Source organism: Bos javanicus, chromosome 3 (assembly GCF_032452875.1).
Source record: "Bos javanicus breed banteng chromosome 3, ARS-OSU_banteng_1.0, whole genome shotgun sequence".
Classification (NCBI taxonomy): Eukaryota; Metazoa; Chordata; class Mammalia; order Artiodactyla; family Bovidae; genus Bos; species Bos javanicus.
The window spans coordinates 42,822,434-42,848,183 of NC_083870.1; the positions used below are offsets into that span (position 1 = coordinate 42,822,434).

At 39.6% G+C, this 25,750-nt stretch overlaps 1 long non-coding RNA gene across 1 annotated transcript; it reads right to left on the bottom strand.

Annotated features, from left to right (window-relative positions):
• Positions 1–2,770: 2,770 nt before the first annotated feature.
• On the bottom strand, positions 2,771–24,840 carry LOC133244214 (uncharacterized). Its single transcript, XR_009735333.1, has 4 exons — positions 24,764–24,840; positions 24,136–24,338; positions 7,856–8,281; positions 2,771–2,927 (listed from the first exon to the last, which is right to left on the bottom strand). It is a non-coding gene; the product is annotated as an uncharacterized LOC133244214 (long non-coding RNA).
• Positions 24,841–25,750: the final 910 nt, after the last annotated feature.

A 25,750-nucleotide genomic window follows, 5' to 3' on the forward strand; every position in this document is an offset into this window, starting at 1 on the left:
ATCTGCAGTGATTTTGGAGCCCCAAAATTAAAGTCTGTCACTGTTTCCCCACCTATTTGCCCTGAATGATGGGACCAGATGCCATGATCTTCATTTTCTGAATGTTGAGCTTTAAGCCAACTTTTTCACTCTCCTCTTTCACTTTCATCAAGAAGCTCTTTAGTTCTTCATTTTCTGCCATAAGGGTGGTGTCATCTGCATATCTGAGGTTATTGATATTTCTCCTGGCAATCTTGATTCCAGCTTGTGCTTCATCTAGCCCAGCATTTCTCATGATGTACTCTGCATATAAGTTAAATAAGCAGGGCGACATTATATAGCAGAAGTGTGTTGCAGGTAACTATAGAGACCTTTGGTGGGAGGTAGCAGATGCTTAAGAAGTGGCAGTGGGATCTGCTGGATGCCCCTTGATAAGTGGATATATTTGATAGTGCTTCTAGAAATTCACTTTTACTTCCAGAAAGCTTGTAGGCAAAAAAAAGATGTGTGTATTCATCAGGAGAGGCTAAGTGGTCATAACAAACATGTCACTTCTGTTTACAAGCCGGTGATGAGAAGTCCTATAGCCTTGCCTAATAGTAAGTGGGCAAAATGGGGGAGTAGATAGTGTCTCTGCCACCGTAAAGGGTGGATCTATAAGAAACAATTAGGTGAAGGCATTAGCTTGTGAAATATGCTCTTAATTTGACCTCGTTAATTCCCACACATACCTGAGACCGAGGATAATGGTAATGGTCTGTCTTGTTGTTGTTTAGTCACTGGGAGTTGTCCAACTCTTTGAGACCCCCATGGACTGTAGCCTGCCAGGCTCCTCTGTCCATGGGATTTCCCAGGCAAGAATACTGGAGTGGATTATCATTTCCTTTTCCAAGGGATGTTCCTGACCCAGGGATGGAAATTGAGTTTCCTGCATTTGCAGGCAGGTTACTTACCACTGAGCCAGTAGGGAAGTTCCTTAGGTATATATAATACCTTTTATTTATCCTCATGACAAATTCAGAGAAGTTAGGTAATTGACTAGAATTTATATAGCTGTCCAGTTCTCCATGACTCCAAAACTGTTTTTTTTTTTTTTTACTGTTCTGCATTTGCCACAAAGCTATATGCTTTAAAATAACCCCAAACATTTACTAAATTCCTACTCCCTTCTTTATTTTTTTCCTTTATTTTTTCACAACAACCTAGTGAGGTAAGATTGGTATTACCCTCAGTAGGCTCAGAGAGGTTAAGTAACTTGATCTAAGTCACGAAGCCTGCGAGAAGAGACGTGGCTTGAGCCCAGATCTTTTGCCTTCACTTGGAGAACTATTTCCATTCACTCTTTCAAGCAAGTTCACCCAGAAAGGTTAAGAATTTGCCCAAAGTCACAAAACTAGCAAGCAACAGACTAGAATTCAAATTCAAATCACACAACTCCCACACCCATGCTTTTTGCATCACAACACTTCTCCTTAGGGGGCTGATTCATTCACACTCTATTTACACACATTATCAATGTTATCAATCTCAGACTATAAACTTAGTTCACTGCAAACTCCTAGTTCATTTGGTGAATGCTACTATAGAGAACAATATCTTCTTTCTAGTTTAAAACTTTATTTTTCATTTGAACAAATCATTGAACATCTCTAAAGCATAGATTCCTTTGTTCTTCACAAATTGAACAAAAACACCTTTCCCGTTAATTGTATTAGACATCAAATATGCAAGACGAATGATTAATCCGTGGGATGTTTTTGAGGCAGAATCTATAAAGAAAAGTTCAAACAACATCAGTTGACATAAGCTGAGAAGGAAAACAGATGAAACACTAACAGGAAAACTAATTTAAGGGAAATAGATACTAAATACTAAGGATTGAGCACAATTAATTTTTCTAAATGTGTGACATGAAAAATGGTAGAAAACACATCCTAGTAAGACTATACTATGGTGTTGTTTAGTCACTAAGTCACGTCTGACTCTTTGCAACCCCAAAGACTGTAGTCTGCCAGGCTCCTTTGTTCACTCCAGAATACTGGAGTGGATTACCATTTCCTCCTCCAGGAGATCTTTCCTACTCAGGGATCAAACCAGTGTCTCCTGCATCTCCCGCATTGGGGGCAGATTCTTTACCACTGAGGGCTTCCCTGGTGGCTCAGACAGTAAAAGCGTCTGCCTGCAGGAAAATCCCATGGATGGAGGAGCTGGTGGGCTGCAGTCCATGGGGTCGCTAAGAGTCGGACACGACTGAGTGACTTCACTTCCACTTCTCACTTTCATGCATTGGAGAAGGAAATGGCAACCCACTCCAATGTTCTTGCCTGGAGAGTCCCAGGGATGGGGGAGCCTGGTGGGCTTCCATCTATGGGGTCGCACAGAGTCAGACATGACTGAAACGACTTAGCAGCAGCAACAGCAGCAAGTTCAATCCCTGGGTCAGGAAGATCCCCTGGAGAAGGAAATGGTAACCCGCTCCAGTACTCTTGCCTGGAAAATTCTATGAATGGAGGAGTCTGGTGGGCTACAGTCCACGGGGTCCCAAGAGTTGAGCAACTTCACTTTCACTTTTCACTTTTCTTTACCACTGAGCCACCAGGGAGGCCTATACTAGGATGTAGATACAATCAAAGAAGGAGGGAGAAAACTAGAGAAAGTCAAGAGTTGTTTGCGTACCAACTAATTCGTAGGTCATTTCCAACTGCAAAATCTAGCCCTATGCAGATAGGGTTTGAGACTTGTCTGAGGTAGATTAACTTTGTTTATCTGCAAACAGACTGATTTCTTCATACAGGCTCTCAACTACACTCTTTATTTAAAAATAACCTTTATAACAGGACATATTTGTAAGATGACAAATTGTACAAAAATACCTTTTCCATTAATTGTATTAAACATTAAATATGCAAGACGAATGATTGACCCATGGGATGTTTTTGAGGCAGAATCTATAAAGAAAAGCTCAAACAAGGTCAGTTGACATAGCTGAGAAGGAAAGCAGATGAAGCACTAACAATAATCTATCATCTTCAAATTATTGCAAAAGCAAGAAATGTTTAGATTTAGCTTTCACCATTTCCTGTCACTGGTAAAGAATCTGCCTGCAATGCAGGAGACCCAAAAGATACAGGTTCTATCCAGGGAAAATCCCCTGGAGCAGGAAATAGCAACCCACTCCAGTATTCTTGCCTGGGAAATTCCAAGGACAGAGGAGCCTATCAGGTTACAGTCCCTGGACTCACAAAGTTTCTGACATGACTTAGCAAATAGACAACAACAATTTTCCCTAAAGGGCAAACAACTGACTCCAATCAGAGACACCATGAAAATGACTGCCTTCAAATCCAAAGTTGATGCAGAGGGTCTGCAGTAGGGTCTCAATTATAACTACTCCTTTCTTTTTTTTTTCCTTTGGCTATGTACAGTTTTAACTTAAAAATTCCATTTATTACCATTTAAAATATTTCCTTGGGACTTCCCTGATGGTCCAGTGGTTAAGAATCTGCTTGCCAATGCAGGGCACACAGGTTCGATTGATTCAAGAGGATTCTAATCCAAGAGGATTCTACATGACTCAGAGCAATTAACCCTGTGGAATACAACTGCTGAGCCTGCTCTCTAGAGCCTGGGAGCAACAACTATGAAAGCCTGAATGCCTAGAACCTATGTTCCTCAACAAGCGAAGCCACTGCAACGAGAAGCTTGTGCACGACACTGAAGAGTAGCCCTGGCTCACCACAGCTAGAGAAAGCCTATACACAACGAAGACCCAGCGCAGCCAAAAATAAATAATAAAAAAAATTTCCTGGCAGCTATGTCATCACAAGTGTGAAAACAACAACAACAACAACAAAACAGAAAGATAGCTACTTTGTTAATAAATAAAAAGTTTGCTGAATAGTGAGGCTATGCTATTTTTGGAGACATTCATTTTTACATTCAGTTGAAAATCCTTATAATTCACTATAATTATTTCTGAATTAACATCATTTAGACCACAGGCTAATTTCTGCTACTGTCATAGTTAATTACAATCATTTCTTTCTAAAATGCATTTATTATTTATTATTTTTAATTTTTATTTTATATTGGAGAATAGTCGATTAACAATGTTGTATTAATTTTAGGTGTACAGCAAAGAGCAATGTCGGTCAGACAGAAAAAGACAAATATATAATATCACGTATATGTGAATCTAAAAAGATGTTACAAATGAACTTATTTATAAAACAGAAGTGGACTCACAGATTTACAGAATGGATTTATGGTTATCGGGGAGAAGGTAGGAGAGAGGGACAGATTGGGACTGACATGTGCACACTGCTAAATTTAAAACAGATAACATACAGTATCGTGTGTAAAGTAGATAGCTGGTGGGAAGCTGCTGTATAGCACAGGGAGATCTGTGATGATCTAGATGGGTGGGAAGTGGGGTGAGGTGGAAGGAAAGTCCAAGAGGAAGGGGACATATGTATGCATATTTCTGATTCACTTGGTTGTACAGCAGAAACTAACACAATATTGTAAAGCAGTTATACTCCAGTAAAAATTATTCTAAATAGATAACCAACAAGGACCTACTGTGCTATAGTACAGGGAGCGCTACTCAATATTCTGTAATAACTTAATGGGAAGAGCCCTTAAAAAAGAATAAATACATGTATGTCAATACCTGGCTACTCTTTAGAATCACCTAAGGCATTGTCAATAAACGTAGCCACATAGGCCCCACCTGTAGTGGTTCTAGTTTAACTGGAGTATACCAAGCATCTGCTGCTGCTGCTGCTGCTAAGTTGCTTCAGTCATGTCCGACTCTGTGCGACCCCATAGACGGAAGCCCACCAGGCTCCCCCGTCCCTGGGATTCTCCAGGCAAGAACACTGGAGTGGGTTGTCATTTCCTTCTCCAATGCATGAAAGTGAAAAGTGAAAGTGAAGTCGCTCAGTCTTATCCCACTCTTAGCGACCCCATGGACTGCAGCCTACCAGGCTCCTCCGTCCATGGATTTTCCAGGCAAGAGTACTGGAGTGGGGTGCCATTGCCTTCTCTGATACCAAGCATCTAGGTATACTTAAAAAGTTATTCCTAGGTAATCTGACACCTGATCTATAGCTGTCTGGTACTGGTCCTGTATGAGCCTATGTTTTCTTGATAAATTAGCCAGCCCACCCAAACAGACACACCAGAAGCCCTAACACGTGGAAGATTAGCCATGTCATGCTATGACTGGTTTGAGTTATTATTTTTTTTTTAGTTTAACAGTTTAGTTATTAGTGTATTCTTCACAAATGCATATCACGACTGGTGATGAATCACATTTTTAATGTGAAAAATCATAACAAGGTGGTGTTATATCTTTTACCTTAATGAATAAGATAAAAACCTTTCCCACATCTTATTATTAAATTTAAAGCTTTATCTTTAGCAAATCTCTATAACTCTGTGGCTTTCCTTGGACACAATTTGATGCTGTTCAGCATGTCTGCTGTCTTTGTTCTTATATTCATCTATTCCCTTGCAATGTGGTATTAGTTTTAAGATTAAAAGCCAATCCTGACTGGGAGAGCACTGAGCTATTATTACTGCTGGCTAATGTACCACTGGAAGGCCGTGCACAATAAGTCAGAAAAAAGGAGTTTCTTATGTTCTCTCATTGGTTTATTATTACAGTTAGGGAAACATCCTGCACAATTTATTTCTTAAGCAGAGTAGGGATGGAAGAAAGTAAAGAATATAAAAATGAGAAACAGTGAGTTTCTAGGAAGCAATGACTAAATCTAAGACATTTTATGTCCCAGAAGAGCAGGGATTCAGCATCCAAACCCTGATCTACTGGAGAAGAGGGAATCTCCAGATTTCTATAAATCCTCTGAAATGACAAGCAAAATAATGTGTGTGTATGTGCAGTTTGGGGAAGGTAGATGCGCTTGACATCTACCAAAGGCTTAGCAGTGAGGTATCTACAAATTGATCTGAAGGAACAGTCTCTTCTCAAATCTTCTCCTTCTTACCAGTAACCAATTCTGGCTCCTTTGACTACTTTTCTTTTAGGATCCCTCCGCTGGTACAAGCCGTAAGTACTTTATGTATTTCTTCAGTGTGTCCTTTCAGGATTTCCTGATTAATGAATACTGGAATCAGGCTTGCCTCTATGTACAAGGACCACTGTGGCCAGGATCTTAATTTCCTGAAAAACAATTGCTGCAACTTCTCTTCCTTTTCTGCCAACACTGCCTCTATTTATACTGTCTTCACTTTCTTTTTCCAGACTTCTGCGTGTCTGCTTGGTTGGTAGGTGGACCCACTAGCTAGGTGCCATTGAGGCTTAGTATCTACCTAGCTCTAGGCTCTTCTCCCTTGCTCTGTGGAGGAACAGGTTGACATCTTCTATGAGAGGGCAGGACCTCAGCTCTCCTGAGTGAGTGGGAAGGTAGAGAACAGGGTCCTCATTTCTTTATTTCTTAACACTGCATCAGGGTCCATCCATTTATTTATCCATGGTCCTATTATTTTGCATGGAGAATTCTATTTCTTATTTCATTTCTGTTGGAATGTGTGTGTGTGTGTGTGTGTGTGTGTGTGTGTAATTGCATGGAGGGTGTAGTCTGAGCACTTAGGCTGTAGGAGTGGGCCTATAATGCTGTTTTCTGATAATCAAGGCTCAAGACCAGATGGTTTACAAAAAGATCTCTGATATTTAAAGCAAGCTGTAGCCTTAACTCTACACATCAGGAGCCCGATGCCATGAACCATGTCAATCACAATTGCTCCTATTTATTGAGATTTACTGCATATAAAGCATGTGTGTGTTCATCAGTCCTTCGTGTCCAACTCTTTGTGACCCCATGGACTATAGCCTTCCAGGCTCCTCTGTGGAATTCTCCAGGCAAGAATACTGGAGTGGGTTGCCATTCTGTTCTTCAGGGGATCTTCCTTACCCACTGATCAAACCCAGGTGTCCTGCATTGCAGACAGATTCTTTACCATCTGAGCCACCAAGGAAGTCCACAAAGCATGTAATTTGTATTATCTCATTTAATCTCCACAATAATCTCCACAATAATCCAATTATTATTCCCAGATTATTATCTACAGATAATAAAGATTTAGTGTAACCAAGTAATTTGGGTGTCATACAACTAGTAACTGGTTGAGTTGGGAGGTCTGTCTGACTCCAGAGCATCATGCTCATCAGCATTAACTCTATGTCACCTGGAAGGATCCAGAATCTCTAGGGTAGATAGAGTCACAGTCACAGAGGATAGTCATCGTGAGCTGGACGCCCAGGGAATAAATACAGCATTGGTTACATATTTCTCACAGATTTTTAAGAGGTATTTTCTTGTATAAAGAATATCGAAAGTAGCAAGTTTTAATATGACCTTGCTGCTGCTGCTGCTAAGTCACTTCAGTCATGTCCGACTCTGTGCGACCCCATGGACGGCAGCCCACCAGGCTCCCCCATCCCTGGGATTCTCTAGGCAAGAATACTGGAGTGGGTTGCCATTTCCTTCTCCAATGCATGAAAGTGAAAAGTGAAAGTGAAGTCGCTCAGTCGTATCCAACTCTTAGCGACCCCATGGACTGCAGCCTACCAGGCTCCTCCGTCCATGGGATTTTCCAGGCAAGAGTACTGGAGTCGGGTGCCAATATGACCTTAGACATCATTAAATCAACAGCAGCAAACAATGTATTTAATCACTATAGACCTTGAAAACATCTAACCAGCCCTTTCAGAATACCCACAATTATTTATCTGCTCATCACAATTTATAGTGACGTTTCCTCAGTGTCCTTCCTCAAGGAACAGCATTTTAAAATTAAATCTAATAACACTCTGTTTAATTTTCAGAAAATATCATATACCACTACTTACCTATGTTTAAATAATTCTATTTTAGCACTGATGATTATGTGTCCAGCTATGTTAGAAATTATTTTATCTTAGGATATGATATAAAAATTATGGAGTGTCTCTTTACTTAGTTCTCCATAAACTATATATCATGTCTGCCACCAGATTACAAACTTGATCTTCTGCGGTCAGTAACAAGGAGCTACCAAGTGCTAAAATAACTTTCGTAGTGACTTTATTGTTTATTTATTTAATTTTGTTCACTGTTCTGGGTCTTCATTACTGTGCGGGCTTTTCTATAATTGCGGTGAACAGAGGCCACTCTCCACTGCAGTATGCAGGCCACTCTCTAGTTGCAGTGCACGGGCGTCTCATTGCTGTGGCTTTTCTTGCTGTGCAACATGGGCTCTAGGACTCTCGGGCTTCAGTAGTTGCTGCTCCTGGGGCCTAGGGCACAAGTGGAATAGTTGTGTCAAAAGTTGTGGTACATGGACCCAGCTGCTCTGCGACACGTGGAATCATCCCAGACCAAGGATAGAACCCATGTACCCTTCACTAGAAGGCAGATTCTTTACCACTGAACCACCAGGGAAACCCTGTGGTGGCTTCAATATCATGATAATAACTCTCACAATTTGAACAGTCATTCATCAATTTTTTGTTTTGTTTTGTTTTGTTTTCGGTGTGTGCCAGCCACTATAGAAGGTAAAGGCTTCATAGTTTTCTATAGGAAGTCAACGACAGAATTTTGATGCCCTTGGAATATTTCCCAGGGACGCTTGATCACCTAGTAAAATTTATTTTAAGAACCATGATACTACTGATCAAAATAAGATATCTATCATACACATTTTACAATATCTAGTAAATGCATATTTTTATTATTAATAATTTATGGAAAAAGGGAAAAATGAATGTGAAGTCTAAGTGACATGAAAAGGACATAAAGTAGTTTCTTGAGAAATCAAGTTGCCTGCCTTATAAATGAGCAGTCTTGCTGATACAGTAGGGCCCAAACCCATTTATTTCTATGGAGAAATCATGTTTTCTTCAAATTATACACATCTTTTCATATTCTAACTGAGGCATATGGAAATCAGCCCAGAATATAATCTCAGAGTCATCATAAAATAAGAAACTCTTTTTTCTGCTGTGTTTTTTAGGTATTCTTTTCTGTATTCCTACTTCACTAGAAGAATTACCTTTTTTGAAACCTACTTACAATAAAATTCCTCTTCTCATTCCATAGTGTTAGAATCCTCAAAGAGCACTTAGGGAGATCCTGATGACCCACATGAAAAAGGATCAATCAGTAGTGACTCAATGGAATTCCATCAAATTGTACAAAATAACTCTGAAATCATAAGCCTAAAATAGAGTTAAGGGTATTCAACCCGTCATGACAGACTGATTACTGCCTTCATATCTCTGGAATATAGTCATGACCTATATTCCTACAAATACCCAACAATTTAAATAATCAAACCTATGAGCTCTTCCTAAAACTTTGCCCCACAAGTCCTTTTTCATAAGCATAAGCAATCTGTTAAGAATTCATGGTTTCTGCTCCTTGTTCTGCTGTCATAGCAACCTTCATACCATAGACATATGCAAAGAACCGAACACCACCTAACCAGTAAAATCAAATTGTCATGACGGTTGCTATGTTAAATACAAAACGACAAACCAATTTCCAATTGTTGAAGCATAAAATCAAGGTACAACCATACTTTCAGATCTCTTTTAGCAAATATGTATAATAGTGATAGTGGTAGTGTTGGTAATATGTGATGGGACTAGAAAGGGGAGTTTGGAAGAGATAAACATATTAGACACCTATGTAAGATGAGTTTGTGCAAATATTAAAATTCAGTGCTAATTGAGACTACCCATTGAAAGACAAGCAATTATAAAGTGGCCAGATCCTATGCAAATATAAAGTATGAAATCTGTTTTACCCATCTATTAATAATAATAATAAAAAAAGCTCACCTCTTTTGTACATCTTTCAGTTTGAAAAGATAGTTGTAAAATATGCCTTATGGTCTGATAGTCTGATAAGTTTTTCCACTAAAGCTAGGAGAATCTTAATGTGCCTCCCTAGGAGCTTCCCAGGTGGCACTAGTGGTAAAGAATCCACCTGCCATTGCAGTAGACGCAGGAGATGAAGGTTCAATCCTTGGATTGGGAAGATCCCCTGGAGTAGGAAATGGCAACCCACTCCAGTATTCTTGCTCACCCTCACCAAGTACTTCAGCTGGTTCTGGTTCTTCGCCTGATTAAATATTCCTAATCTTTTGGGGCTTTCCAACTGGCAACCCACTCTGGTACTCTTGCCTGGAGAATCCCATGGACAGAGGAGCCTGGTGGGTTGCAGTCCATGGGGTCGCTAAGAGTCGGACCCAACTGAGCGACTTCCCTTTCACTTTTCACTTTCATGCATTGGAGAAGGAAATGGCAAACCACTCCAGTATTCTTGCCTGGAGAATCCCAGGGACGGGGGAGCCTGGTGGGCTGCCGTCTATAGGGTCGCACAGAGTCAGATAGGACTGACGTGACTCAGCAGCAGCAGCAGCAGGTAGCTTAGTGGTAAAGAATTCACTTGCCAGTGCAGGAGATTCAGGAGATGCTGGATCGATCATTGTGTTAGGAAGATCCCCTGGAGGAGGACATGGCAATCCATGCCAATATTCTTTCCTGGAAAATCCCCAAATCCCATGTACAGAGGAGTCTGGTGAACTGTAGTCCATAGGGTCAAAAAGAGTCGAACACAACTGAGTGACTGAGTATACAGGGTTCTAGAGCAAAGTCATGCCTTGAGCAGGGGAGAATTACACATTCAGACAGCAGCTCTTGGCAAGCTACCAGGCACATGGAAAATGAAAACTTTGATCATGAGGCAATAAGTAACTATCTGGCTAGAGTTGCTCCTCGTAAGTTGACTTTTGTCAGACCTACAAAGTCATAAGATCAAATATGAAAGTGTTAACTGCTCAGTTGTGTCCGATTCTTTGCAACCCAATGAATTGTAGGCCAAAGAATACTGAAGTGGGTTGCCATTCCCTTCTTCAGGGGATCTTTCTGACCCAGGGATAGAACCTGGGTCTCCTACACTGCAGGCAGATTCTTTACTGTTTGAGCCACCAAGGAAGCCCAAGATCAAATATGCCCAGCAACAATTCACTGTAGGATAGAAATGGAATGCCTGGAAGCAGGCATAGAGCTGGCTGGAAGGCACAAGTAAGCTACAGAAGTAAGTATACCAGACCCACCTCTCACTTGGCACTTTCATGGGCCCTCGCCCTCACCTTACATCTATAGCCATGGAAGTGGAGGGGCAGGGCATCCCTTTATAACAAGCTGATGGAGGACAAAAAAGACCAAGCTTAGTTTATAGTTTATGGATAGGTTGACTCAATGTGTAAGTGCAAGCTAAAAAAAAAAAAAAAAGACTGTTGAATACTAAAATCCTATTGAGGACTGGCTCCAACATTCAATCGTGAGGGTAGGTCCTCCCAACAAGCAGAGCTTTATAGAGTACATACTATTCTTTCTTAAAAGTGGCCTAAAATGAGAATATACATAGACTCATGGGTAGTGGTGAATGGATTGGCTGCATATTTAAAGTGCCTGTGAAAATAAATACTTGAAGATCAGGGATAAGAAAGTCTGGAGAAGAGACATGTGGATAACCTAAAGAAGTGGACATAAAATATGAAGGTCTTTGTATCAAGTATCAATGCCGAACAGAAATCACCTATCATGGAAGAGGCACTAAATTACCAAGGAGACAGAATGACTCAGCCAGTTGACGTCATCCTGTTGTCTCCAATCATTCTTGTGCTAGCACAATGGACTCTTGTAGTAGACATGGTGATATTGATGAAGGCTGATGTGCAGGGCTTATGTGGGCTCCCATTGACCATGGTTGTTCTAGTTACTGCTGCTGTCAAATGCTCAACCTGCCAGCACCTGAGCTCCATATATATAGCCTTATCCCTGCTGCTGCTGCTGCTAAGTTGCTTCAGTCGTGTCTGACTCTTATCGACCCCACGGACTGCAGCCTACCAGGCTCCTCCGCCCATGGGATTTGCCAGGCAAGAGTACTGGAGTGGGGTGCCATTGCCTTCTCTGAGCCTTATCCCGAGAAGAGACCAATTGGCCTGCTGGAATGAGCTTAAAAGCAACAAGCTCAACTAGAAGATCACAGACGGCCATTTAGAAACCCATCACAGGATCAAGCTATTATGCTGGGTTTATACTTGGAAGTTTTGATTTCCATTCGATTAGTCAGACGTTAGAGATATGTACTTCAATCTGCCTTATTAGCAATTAATATTTAATTTGATGTGTATGTGTGTTAGTCTCTCAGTCGTGTCTGACTCTTTGTGACCCCATGGACTCTAGGCTCTTTAGACTCTAGACCCACTAGGCTCTTCTGTCATGAAATTCTCCAGGCAAGAGTACTTGAATGGGTAGCCATTGCCTTCTTGAGGGGCTCTTCCGAACCCAGGGATCAAACAGAGGTCTCCTGCATTGCAGGCAGATTCTTTACTGTCTGAACCACCAGGGAAGCTCCCATTTAGCTTAATAGTTTTCACCAAATAAAATGCTTCTGAGTCTTGCTCACTAAGATGGAAACTGTCCAAATTGAAATCAGTCATCAATTAGTCCAACATATGACTAATTCATTTTGATTAGATCTGGGTATTAATGAGACAAAAGTTGAAGTCACTGGCCCTTTTAAAATTTTTATTTTAAGAAGGCATGTTTTATTTTTAGAATTTGTGTGCAGCAGAAACTATCTGGTACAAGCCATCCATCTTCTGCTTGCCACACTAATCCTCAGTCAAACTGGTATAATAAAATTACTTCCTTCTCCTTCTGGCCCTAGGTTATGGAACTCCTTAATGTTATTCCTTGGTGACCCATATTTCTGAAGTTGAACTCAAATTAAGTCAGTGGCTGCTACTTAAGTTTAACATAATACCACTGTACTGTGATAGAACTATGCCTTAGACACAACAAGTACTCAAAAGATGTTTGTTGAATTAATATGAATAATTTCACAGAGCATTAGTATTTGTAGGAGTTTCAGAAAATATTTTAAAATCATCTCTATCCCTTATCTTCCACACCCAATTTTATCTCCTGAATACATCCATCTGCAATCCATCTACTTCTTCTCAGTTTTACAGCCACCACCTAGTGTCTACCTCTATCATCTTTTACTTGCAGTACTGCTAATTGGTCTTAGGTCTCCTTCAGTGTCCCTTGGACAGCAAGGAGATCAACCAGTCAATCCTAAAGGAAATCAACCCTGACTATTCATTGGAAGGACTCATGATGAAGCTGAAGCTCCAATACTTTGGCCACATGATGCAAAGGGCTGATTCATTGGAAAAGATCCTGATGCTGGGAAAGATTGAAGGCAGGAGCAGAAGGGGTGACAGAAGATGAGATGGTTGGATGGCATCATTAACTCAATGGATGTGAGTTTGAGAAACCTCCTGGAGATAGTAAGGATAGGGGAGCCTGGCATGCTGCAGTCATGGAGTTGCAAAGAGTTGGATATGACTTAGTGAGTGAACAACTCCTTCAACCTAGCCTTTACAGGGCAGTTAATTGATTTTAAAGTGAAAACCTGATCACTTTATACTCCTATTTAAAATACTTTAATACTGCTCATTGCTCTTAGGATAAAGACCACAATACTTTGAGATCCTCCAAACCTGTCCTCTGCCTATATCTCTGGCAATGGTGTTTCTAGAGTTCATTTAGGGCCAATGACCTGAAAAGTGAGGGTTGAAGACTTCTCCAGAAGGTACAACTAAACAGTAAACATCCTGCTTTTCCTATTGATGTGGGGTGGCTTCCAGGACTAATGGCCCCTAGGATGCAGCTGCTTCCCAGCTTCACTCCCTTCCACTCCTCCTCATTCTCACTCTGCTCCCTCTTTGCTAGCTTTCTTTCAGTTCTCAGAACATCCCAAGTACCTTTCATCTCAGAGCCTTTTTTTTTTTATTTAACTTTACAATATTGTATTGATTTTGCCATATATCAAAATGAATCTGCCACAGGTATACATGTGTTCTCCATCCTGAACCCTCATCCCTCCTCCTTCTCCATACCATCCCTCTGGGTCGTGAGCCTTTTTGTTTATTGCTCTTTCTACCTAGAGCCATTTTATTGCTCTAAATATTACTCAACCCACAGTTCTCAGATTAAATGTCATTTCCTTAAGGAAAACTTCCCTGGAGTAAGATGGTTCCCCAAATCATAGGCTCTGCTCTTCACACAGGTAGCCTAGTCTCTCCCATCAGATCAAAAGTTTTGGGGAAGCAGGGGCAATTTTTGCCTTGTTTACTGCAGTCTTCATAGTGCCTGACTTGCTCCACCCATGTTTGTTGAATGAATGAACTGCTTTGCAGTTTCCACTGCAATTGGAAGGGACTTCACTGATAATGAAATTGGGATTTTGGATGGTTGCTGGTATTGCTCATGGTCTTATAGCTAATTAGCAGCAATATCAGAAGTGAAATGCTGTACAGAATATTGATTTTGGACCCAGAAAGCTTTCCAAGTATGAACTCATTGAATCCCCTACAGCTGCAGGACTAGGTACCATTAAGGTAACTTGCCTGAGGTCACACATGATGGATAATGGAATCAGGACTTGAACCACTTTTACTCTGAAATTGGCCATTCCAAATGCACCAGTAGGACTGAGAAAACAGACAGAATGTAGCCTCATCATAAGGCAGAGAGAAAATAAGAAAAGGCAAGAATATCGGTTAAGAATTCAAGGGCAGATCACACTGAACAGATATATTCTTTTCAGCTGAATGTGTATCTCATGAAGTTACCTGTGTTCCAATGGGTCCTGTTAATTTGGAAAGTATCATCGGTGCCCCAAATTAAGGATGGGGGTGCATACTGAGGCTAAGGCAGTTGGGGAAATAGTGCCTCAGATTTGATGAAGACATGCTTTGTGAGAGCTACTGACATTTGAATCCTCCTTCTGTAGGAGAAAGCCCCCAACGCCCAGGAATGAAGCTTGTTGCTGTGACAGGAGTGGGGCTAGTAGACCACCTGCTGCATGTTAACCTCTTACAAAGACACTCTACAACATCCTCAGAACCAAATGGGAGAAAACATTTGTGTTTCAGAGAAAAGGGTGAAGAAGCAGGGAGAGAGGAGAATAGAGCAAGGAGTGAAAGAGGAAAGAGAGAGCTGAGGAGAGACAAGGAAAGACAGGATGAACAGTAGAATATAAGACAAGGCAGCCTTTTTGCAATATAGGATTTAATGATTGTCGAAAGAACTAAGAGATTTCATTTATTTAGAATGTGAGTGATAGGATTAGTGGTTTTTGTCTTTATTAATTGTTCCACTGCTGTTTCTAATGCATACCACTTTTAAAACAGTAATGGCATCTTTATAATCATTGTCAGTCTCAGTCTGTCTCCTTTACATATATTGTTTAAATGCAATATTTATGGAATTGTCCTCATGGATTAACCCATCACTTTTCTTAGAGTCCCTAGAAGCTCAATATTTGTGTTGTACCCCAGACCTCAGGACTCTTGGATATCTAGGCCTCTGATACTCTGTAAACTGGTAAATGATTAAGACAATCAGAATTACCTCATCACAATTTCTACTAATAGAAAAACCAGGAATTGTCTCATTATGGGCTTTCCTGGTGGGTCACATTGTAGAGAATCTGTCTTCAATGCAGGAGACCCAGGTTCGATCCCTGGGTTGGGAAGATTCCCCTGGAGGAGGAAATGGCAACCCACTCCAGTATTCTTGCCTCGAAAATCCTATGGACAGAGGACCCTGGTGGGCTACAGTCCATGGGGTCGCAGTGAGTCAGACACAACTGAGCGACTGGCACTTTGATGAACTGGTGAGACTTTTAGATAACTCAGTATGTATAGAGCAACTCCAGAGAGGGTGGGATTCTGATTCCAAGAGGGAGAATGTAGTCTGACATTCAATCAGATGTGAGGGGGAAAAAGCAAAGCTCACAATAGGAGGGTTGGTTCATGTGTCATATATAAACTGGGCATTGTATTGTCTTTCCCCAAATTCCCTCTGATAACATAGATGTCATGTGCAGCACAGTTGGTGTATTTCACAGGTGAGTATTATAATCCTATAAAAGCATTTTGAGACTGCAGGGTGTGAGTCATGATAAAAATCCCAAGAATTATTATCCTTTCTCTTCCACCCAGGAGGACTCATTTTTGCATCTCATCTGTAGCAATGTATGTTTTGAAGAACTATTAAGATGAAAGCAATATCAAAATATAAAACCAAGGCTAGATCATAAAGAACTAATTTCTCCAGTTAAATTATATTGTTAATGTTTAATGCAATATTTACAAGATATAAAATCTGACATTACATTTTTAAAATCAATCTGAGAGCCTCAAATTTTATCTTAATATTTTCTTTTTGTACTCTAAATGTCTTTCATAATGAAATTATATTTGAAATATATTTGGTCTATTTGTCAGTTTATCTTTTATTAACTTGATTTTGTTTAGTGGATTATTTTTTGCTTATTTAACTAGTTCCAAACATGTTACAAAGCAGAAAACCCCCAATCAAATCTGCTACAAATATAACTTTTACTTCTGTTTTATACAGAAGCTAGGTTATTAATAAATTTATTCTAATTCATCCATATTAAAAGTTTACTTAGTAAATGCCAGTTGCTAACTTATTATAAAACTATTTTTATATAGATAGCCTACTATTATTTAATACACATTAGGAAGTCCTTGGAGTTTTTCTTATGACAATTATATTATCACTTTAATCTTACATATAATGGGTCCAAAATTTCTTATTTTCCCATTCAGTTACCATCACTATAATAATGGTACTTATCTTCTTGGATATATTTTCTCCCTTCTGTTTCTTTTCTTTCACTCTATCTTCCTGTGTGGTCTGTTTTCTATTTTTATTTGCTTTCCCCTATTTATCTGAATTTTACCAACCTTGAACTTGGTTATATTTAGCCTTCATACCCACAAAAGGGATCAGGAGGGTGTCTGGGGGAAGTGATACAGTGACCACTATACTAACCAAACTCTGATGGTAGTTAGTATCCGAATGTCCCTCAGTGCTGTGTTTTGCATGAAAGCATCTATAGTCCCCTAGAAAATGGAAAAGAAAAGAATTGACATTTCCTTATGCACTTGAACTTGTTCTTTTCTTTAAAGAGATATTCATGTTGCCTGGTTTGTGGCATTTATAAAATTTGCTTTCCACTGAAATTGTCATTTGTAAATTTGAAGATATGTACTAATTCAGAATTTTAATTCTGTATTTAACAAAAGAGGCATTTATTTTGAAAAATATCCTCTAAGTTGTAGAAAAACCATAGTAATATGTGTGACTGTCTGGCAGGATGATTGTCTGCTGATGATTGACTTTAGCCATTGATCAGTTCTGCATTGGTTTAACAAATTCATCTCAGTGTTTTGATTGTCTGTATATGTGTCTACTCTTCCAATTCTCCTTTGAACCAGTTACAATATCTTACTGACTCCACTATAAACTAGGCTGGTTGAATATAATCTTTGACACTTAAAAATTCTTTATCTGCAAGTTTATTAATAAACCAAAACAGAAGAAGAACAAGGTCCCCAAATGATCCATATAATTAAAAGTGCAAATTTACTCCAAACTGAAATAGAAAACATGTGGCAGGCCTTGACAATTTGGGCCATAGAAATTGTGTGATTAAAATGCCTTTAGCACACAACTGTAGTGCTGAACTATATTTGATTAACTCTTTGGTTTATGCTATTGAAAAAAATATATGCTGTGACTGCTGCTGATAGATTGCATCATAATATACAATTTAGGGTCAGAGCATCAAAGATAACAAAAATAAGAGCAATGTTTTAAAGTCAAGTGGCTGAATTAAGGCACATTTTTAACAGCAAAGGGTACTAAAAACATTCCTGAATATCTGATACATCAAAAACAAGATTATGTATAATTTAACTGCACATTTTGGTCTATTCTGTGTATACATGTGCAGTCGCTAAGCTGTGTCTGGTTTTTTGTGACTCCATGGAAGTAGCCTGCCAAGCTCCACTATCCATTGAATTTTCTAGGCAAGAATGCAGGAATGGGTGGCCATTTCCTCCTCCAAGGCATCTTCCCTACCCAGGAATCCAATCTGTGTCTCTGACACTGGCAGGTGGATTCTTTGCCTCTGAGTCACCAGGAAAGCCCATTTTGATGGCATATTCATCACACTCTCCCAACTTATGCTTGCTTACCGCCAATAAATCATGTGCTATCTAGGTTTAAAAAAATGAAAATATCTAAGTAACAGACATGCGAGTTTTAAAAAACTAACAATACACCATGATGATAACAACTGAACATTTTTCTTCTGAATGCGATTGCAAGACATTCCATTCACAAATATTATAGTTCAATAAAAACTTTGTACACATATCCCCAAAAGTCCACACCAGATTAGACCACTTTACCAAATCAGTAAAATTAGAAGTAATGAAAATTTTCTTTAAGTAATACTTCTTTAAGTAAGAAATAATCATAATTTTTTTTAAGAGCCATAAAGATCTGAGGCACTCTGGGAAAGATGTTTTATACAAGTAGAACATGTCAGTGATATCAAATTATCTTACAAGAAAGTCATAAGATACCCAGTCATCAAGTACACTCATGACAATGACCTTGATCTGATATGACTTCACTGATGCATGCCCATTTGGACTGAACTGTTAAAAAGGAACACAGACATTGGGCAGCTAAAGTGGGCTTGCCCTCCTCCTTGGTATTATATTGAGAATTTAGGAAATTACTCTGAGTTGCTTATTGTAAACCACTATGTTCCCGAGGCCATCAATTCTCCTTACAAAATGTTATTTCAACATAATTTGACAAAACTTTCAAGTGACTGTAACTTATAGTTATTCTACTAGCAAACATTCTGTTTCTATACTGAAATGAGAGGGAAATGGGAAATACAAATCATTTTAGCTGCCTTGACATAACTGAGCGGCAAACACTGAAGCCTCAAGGTCAGCATTCGTGCATTTTCCAAGTAGTTGCTATAAACACAGCCTTCCTCTTCCTAGTGAACTACCAGGTTGCTTCTACAGCACTGCTCCATTTCTCATACTTCTGGTACCTGCACTGTCTTCTGTTTGTTTCGCTTTGGCTGTTTGAGATTCTAAGAGAATCTACTTAGAAAGATCTTGGCCTTCATATAATTAATTTTTAGGAATATGAAAAGCTGTGGAAACCATTAAGAAGTAGGTGTTAGTAACAATGAAAATATTTAGAGTAATCATATTTTTCTTTATGCATCATATTCAGTGAATGCATAGCAGACAATATTTTATTTTCAAGTTTGTTTCCTGCAGAATTGTTCCTTGGGGAGATACTGTGAATTCTCTGCAATATGTCAACATTAACGGAGCATTGAGAAAGCATGGATGAATAATTACTGGTCTGCTCATCTGAGGTGAGGGATGGAGGCTCATTTCTCTCTGTCTTTCAAAAGTCTGTTTACTTAATCAATGTAAGGAACATATAGAATCGTACAAAAGACTTGAAGAGACAGAGTCTTATAATTGGCAAAACTTGCTCATTATTCCAAAGCAATCAATTCTATTTCAGGCCAAATGATAGTGATAGTCATTTCTGTCCCATTCTAGGCTCATGATGGGCTCATACTTCTATGCCCTTTATTGTTAGGAAGAGAACCATATGACTGGTTCTGCAGAATGAGTTATAAGAAAAATGGAGTGGGTGACTTCTGGGTTGGACTTCTTAGTTTTCACAATGAGACCCTCCAGATTTTACTCTTTCCTTTTGCATGGTGATAGATAATTGTAAGAAAGGTAGTGGCTGTTCCATCAACCTGGGTCCCTGAGTGACTAGAATGCACTGAATCCATCCCCACCTCACTGTCCCCAAATAGATTTGAAACATGAGCAAGGAATTACTCTGTTGTTTTAAGGTACTGAGCTTTAAAAGTTTATTGGTACTACCTTCACACGTCTCTACTCATGCAGAATAAAGTCATAAATTGCTAGTTGGATGTAACAGGAGAAGGAAAATACCTCAGGCAGTGCATATCTGACCACAGAGATTGTTGGACAACTTCCCTCCAATTTCACAATCTTGACTAGGCTCAAGCTTACATTAAGATTCCTTTAATAGAGGCATGCTTCAGTAATACATGCCCTAACAACGTGCTTCTCAGATAGCTTCCCAATGGGACTCTCTGCACAAGATAACATAGAAAGGCCTAAAAATAATGTGGTTAAAATATGTTCATGCTTTGAAGTGAGCTCTCTGCAATTTCTAAATTTAACTCAAATCATCACACTGTGGCTTTGCAACCTTGTGGGGGTGCTTCCCAGGTGTAACCTGAAACTGGTTCTGGTACTCAGTATTCCTGTCCTCTGAGAGCACAAGTAAAGACCTAAGAAGGAGGTAGATCCCTCCAGGTTTTAGGTGGGAGGTTTGATAAACAAGGGAATTCACATAGAAGACTTATCTTAGGTGGTCACAAATTGAGTAGATCTCCGTACCCACAACCAGAATCTTAAAAAGTTTATGTAGAGGACTTAACTGAGTTCAGTTACATATGTAGTCCAAATGATCTCATCAGCACATTATTATCTCAAGGTTGTATCCTTGAGGGAGCATCTGGAAGTGGCAAAGGCAAGTGGAACACACATTCCAAGGACAGGGATATGGAGCCTCCAATGCCTGGGTCAAACCTGCAATCACATCTCTTGACAACTTCCCCCAACATGCACTCTGCATAGTGGTGGAGACAGACATCATGTAAAATACATCTTTATACTCAAGAGCTCAAATTTGTGGGTGAAAAAAATCCACTTATTTTTCTAAGTATTTTGTGCTATGGACTTAAAATACATTTTCTCAATGAATTTTGAAAACTTTCTTGCAATCTGGCATTGTGAGCTAGAACTCCATGAACTAGTGATGTTGACAATTTATTGCTTTTATGTACAAGGCATTATGCTGTGTGCCTTATATACATTGACTTATTAATTTATCATAGCAAGTTCACTAAGAGGAAGCTGAGATTCAGAGAATTTAAGAAAGTTTTCCAAAGAAATACATGAGTAAGTGTTAGATAGGGACTCATCCTCAGGTCTAATTTCAAAGTCTGGAATGCTTCAAAATTGTGGGTACTACAGAGGGATTATGCTCATCAGGAATTTAGTATCTGTTGGGAAGATGACTAACACAGACATTTCCTGGTATGAAACTGAGAAAACCGATGGCAAAGCTAAGTAAATATAGCCAGTAAATTCCTTTTATAAAAACTATTCCTGTGAGATTTACTCCATTGTCCATAAGTTGCAACAATAGCAAGTATTCAGTGGTATGATGTTGCTGCTGTTATTCAGTCAGTAAGTCATGTCCAACTCTTTGTGACCCCCATGGACAGCAGTATGCCAGGCTTTCCTGTCTTTCACTTTCTCCCAGAGTTTGAACTACCAGAGTTCAAATTCATGTCCACTGAGACAGATTCTTAGAAAAGTTCAATCTTCCAAGACTGAACCAGAAAGAAATAGAAACTATGAACAACCCAATTACAAGCACTGAAATTGAAGCTGTGATAAAAAATCTCCCAAAAAACGAAAGCCCGGGACAAGATGGCCATTACCAATGACATTTTTCACAGAACTAGAACAAAAAAATTTCACAATTCATATGGAAACATAAAAGACCCTGAATAGCCAAAGCAGTTTGAGAAGGAAGAATGGAGCTGGAGGAATCAACCTTCCTAACTTCAGATTATACTACAAAGCTACGGTCATCAAGACAGTATTGTACTGGCACAAAAGCAGAAATATAGACCAATGGAACAAGATAGAAAGCCCAGAAACAAACCCACGCACCTATGGGTACCTTGTTTTTGACAAAGGAGGCAAGAATATACAATTGGGCAAAGACAGCCCCTCCAATAAATGGTGCCTGGAAAACTGGACAGCTAGATGTAAAAGAACGAAATTAGAATATTTCTTAACACCATACACAAAGATAAACTCAAAATGGATTAAAGACTTAAATCTAAGACCAGAAACTGTAAAATTCCTGGAGGAAAACATAGGCAGAACACTCGATATTATAAATCAAAGCAAGATCCTCTACGACCCACCTCCTAGAAGTAGCAGAAATAAAAACAAAAGTAAACAAGTGGGACCTGATTAAACTTAAAAGCTTTTGCACAGCCAAGGAAACTACAAGCAAGGTGAAAAGACAACCTTCAGAATGGTAAAAAATAATAGCAAATTAAACAACTGACAAAGGATTAATTTCCAAAATATACAAGCAGCTCATACAATTCAATGCCAGAAAAGCAAACAACCCAATCAAAAAGTGGGGAAAAGACCTAAACAGACAGTTCTCCAAAGAAGACATACAGATGGTTAACAAGCACATGAAAAGATGCTCAACATCGCTCATTATTAGAGAAATGCAAATCAAAACTACAATGAGATATCACCTCACACCAGTCAGAATGGCCATCATCATAAAGTCTACAAACAATAAATGCTGGAGACAGTGTGGAGAAAAGGGAACTCTCTTGCACTGTTGATGTGAATGTAAATTGACACAGCCACTATGGAAGATGGTATGGAGAGTCCTTAAAAATCTAGGAATAAAATTACCATATGACCCAGCAATCCCACTCCTAGGCATATACCCTGAGGAAACCAAAATTGAAAAAGACACATGTATCCCATTATTCATTGCAGCACTAATTACAATAGCTAGAACATGGAAGCAACCTAGATGTCCATCAACAGATGAATGGATAATGAAGTTGCGGTATATATACACAATGGAATATTACTCAGCCTTAGAAAAGAATGCATTTGAGTCAGTTCTGATGCAATGGATGAACCTAGAACCTACTATACAGAGTGAAGTGAGTCATAAAGAGAAAGGTAAATATTGTATTCTAACAGTAGACACATGAGTTTGGGTGAACTCCGGGAGTTGGTGATGGACGGGGAGGCCTGGCATGCTGCGATTCATGGGGTTGCAAAGAGTCGGACATGACTGAGAGACTGAACTGAACTGAACTGAATGCATATATATGTAATCTAGAAAAATGGCAATTCAGAATTTAACAGACATAGAGAATAGACTTATGGACATGGGGAGAGGGGAGGAGAGGGTGAGATGCATGGAAAGAATAATATGGAAACTTACATTACAATATATAAAATAGATAGCCAATGGAATTTGCTGTATGTCCCAGGAAACTCAAACAGGGGCTCTGTATCACTCTAGAGGGGTGGAATGGGGTGGGAGATGGGAGGGAGGTTCAAAAGGGAGGGGATATATGTATACCTATGGCTAATTTATGTTGAGGTTTGACATAAAACAAAACAATTCTGTAAAGTAATTATCCTTCAATAAAAAAAATTAAGAAAAATTAAAAATTCATGTCCATTGAGATTCAGAGATATGAATAGTCATTAACCTTATTTATCAAGAAATTGTTAAACATTAACTAAGAGTCAAGTATTTTCATCCCTCTTTCTGTGCCCTGGATCTCAGGGGCTCTTGCATCCACCTGTGACCCTCTCTAAATTCAGTATCTGTAAATGTTTCCCTCTCATTTACTCAACTTGTACCTGGAACTGAGAATGTAATCAGATGAGAATATTTTTTGGTAATATAGGAAGGACTTTATCTTTACTTGCAAGTGATTAATTCTCCTAATTTATTTGGACCCATGGACTTCCCTGGTAGCTCAAATGGTACAGAATCCTCCTGCAATGCGGAAGGCCTGGGTTCGATCCCTGAGTTGGTAAGATCCCCTGGAGGAGGGCATGGCAACCCACTCCAGTATTCTTGACTGGAGAATCCTCATGGACTGAAGAGCCTGGCGGGCTACAGTCCATGGGGTTACAAAGAGTCAGACATGACTGAATGAGTAAGCACAGCACAGCACAGTTGGACCCATAGAATGTGAGGAGGCAACTGGAGAAGCTCAGACACTATGAAGCTGAATTTGGAATGTTAACTAAAGAAATGCTAGGGCCGTAAAGGCAGAAAAGGGCATTCCTGACATAGGTAAAATCTTTTCATGCATGCTCAGTTTTCTGCTGTGTTTCCCAACTATATCTCTTCCTGTAAGTATAACTGTTTGCAACTACCTCTACCAACTCTTTCTCAGGTACAGTGGTTTCTCTGTTCTTGTCACCATTTGCTTAACTCCAGCCCTTACAGCTCCATACCTGGTGGTTCAGTGGTGAAGAATCCACCTGCCAATACAAGAGACGTAGGTTCAATCCCTGGATTCCATCTCTGGGTTGGGAAGATCCCCAGAGAAGGAAATGGCAACCCACTCCAGTATTCTTGCCTGGTGAATCCCATAGACGGAGGAGTCTGGTGGGCCACAGTCCATGCAGTCGCAGGAGAGTCAGACACAACTTACTGACTAAAACAACAACAACATAAGTCCTCACAGCTCCATACCATCAAAATCGCTTTCATTCTGGTTCATTTTCTGCATCATAGCCTGAATTTGCATCCTGAAACATAAATCTAGTCGCTTGTCTTTCATCCTTCAGATATTTGTTGGTTTCCTACTACCCACAAGGGATAAATAATCAAGCATCACAGCCTGATGTACAAGACACTTTGCAACTCAATTCAGTCCCAGCTTTCTTCTAGAATCCCCTTTCCTGACATTTCCTCCCTGAACCACTTTCATTCTCCCATTTCCCACCTCACCCATTACCTGACAGGTTAATCATAGAACGCCTCGCTCTTTCCAGAGTATTTCATGACTTTTCAGGTCAATGTGATTTGGAAGCTGGTTATAACGACTTTGACTTTTCAATCTAGAAAATGCACACTTACTCTTTAAATCCAGTACAAATATCAGCTCTTTGGTAAAGACTTTCCCAGCTACCCCAGGCAAAGCTCATCAGCTTCTTTATGGGACCAGCAAAGCACGTTGTTCCCATTTATAGCATAGACTTCATTGTGTTATAACTCATCTGTTCGTGTGTCTCTCTTTTCTACTAAACTGGGAGCAGGACGTATAATATCTCAGACATTACTGTATTCCCTGTGACTTGTATAAGGCTTGACACATAGCAAATGCTCAAAAATGTTTGCCTAGTAAAAGGAAAGAGTTTTTTTCCTTAGTATCTAAATTACCAGTCCAAGATGATAACTCGATCATAAGAGACAGACACTGTGGTCCCATCACAATAACATGTCTCTGATAACTGAATTTGAACAAGTGTTCCACTGAAACAAAACAGGCAATTCTCCTGCAGCAGTTTGACACAAATACCTAGGTAAGCAGCACTGCTATTTTGGTCATCCTGTCATCTCCCACTTGTGTCCAATACAACTGTAGACAGAGCTTGTGCTGGTGCTGATGTCTTAGGAATGTAAGCTCCGTGCGCAGCCACTGCTGTTTGTCTCCATGTCACCCGCCGTCCTTGGAGCAGGCCCTCTGCATTGTGTGAAGTGTCCTGATTCAGAGCCCATCAAGACAGATGGCACGGTCTGCATGCTGGATTTTGATAGTTAAGCTTCCTAGCTCTTAGGTTAACAACACTTTTTTCCCTTGCTGCGTGAAAATTCAATAACGTCAATATTCATGCACAATTGCTGCTAGGAAAAAGAAATATACAGCAAGAATGTGAAAAACCACACACATCTATAGTCATTTACTTTGGACACATTCCTAGAAAAATTTGCTTCTGTATATTATCCTTTTCCCATCCACGAAGGCCCAATTTAAAATCTATCTGGGAATCCAAAATAGGACACAAATGAAACTATCTATGAAATAGACTCACAGACATAGAAAACACATTTGTAAATGCCAAG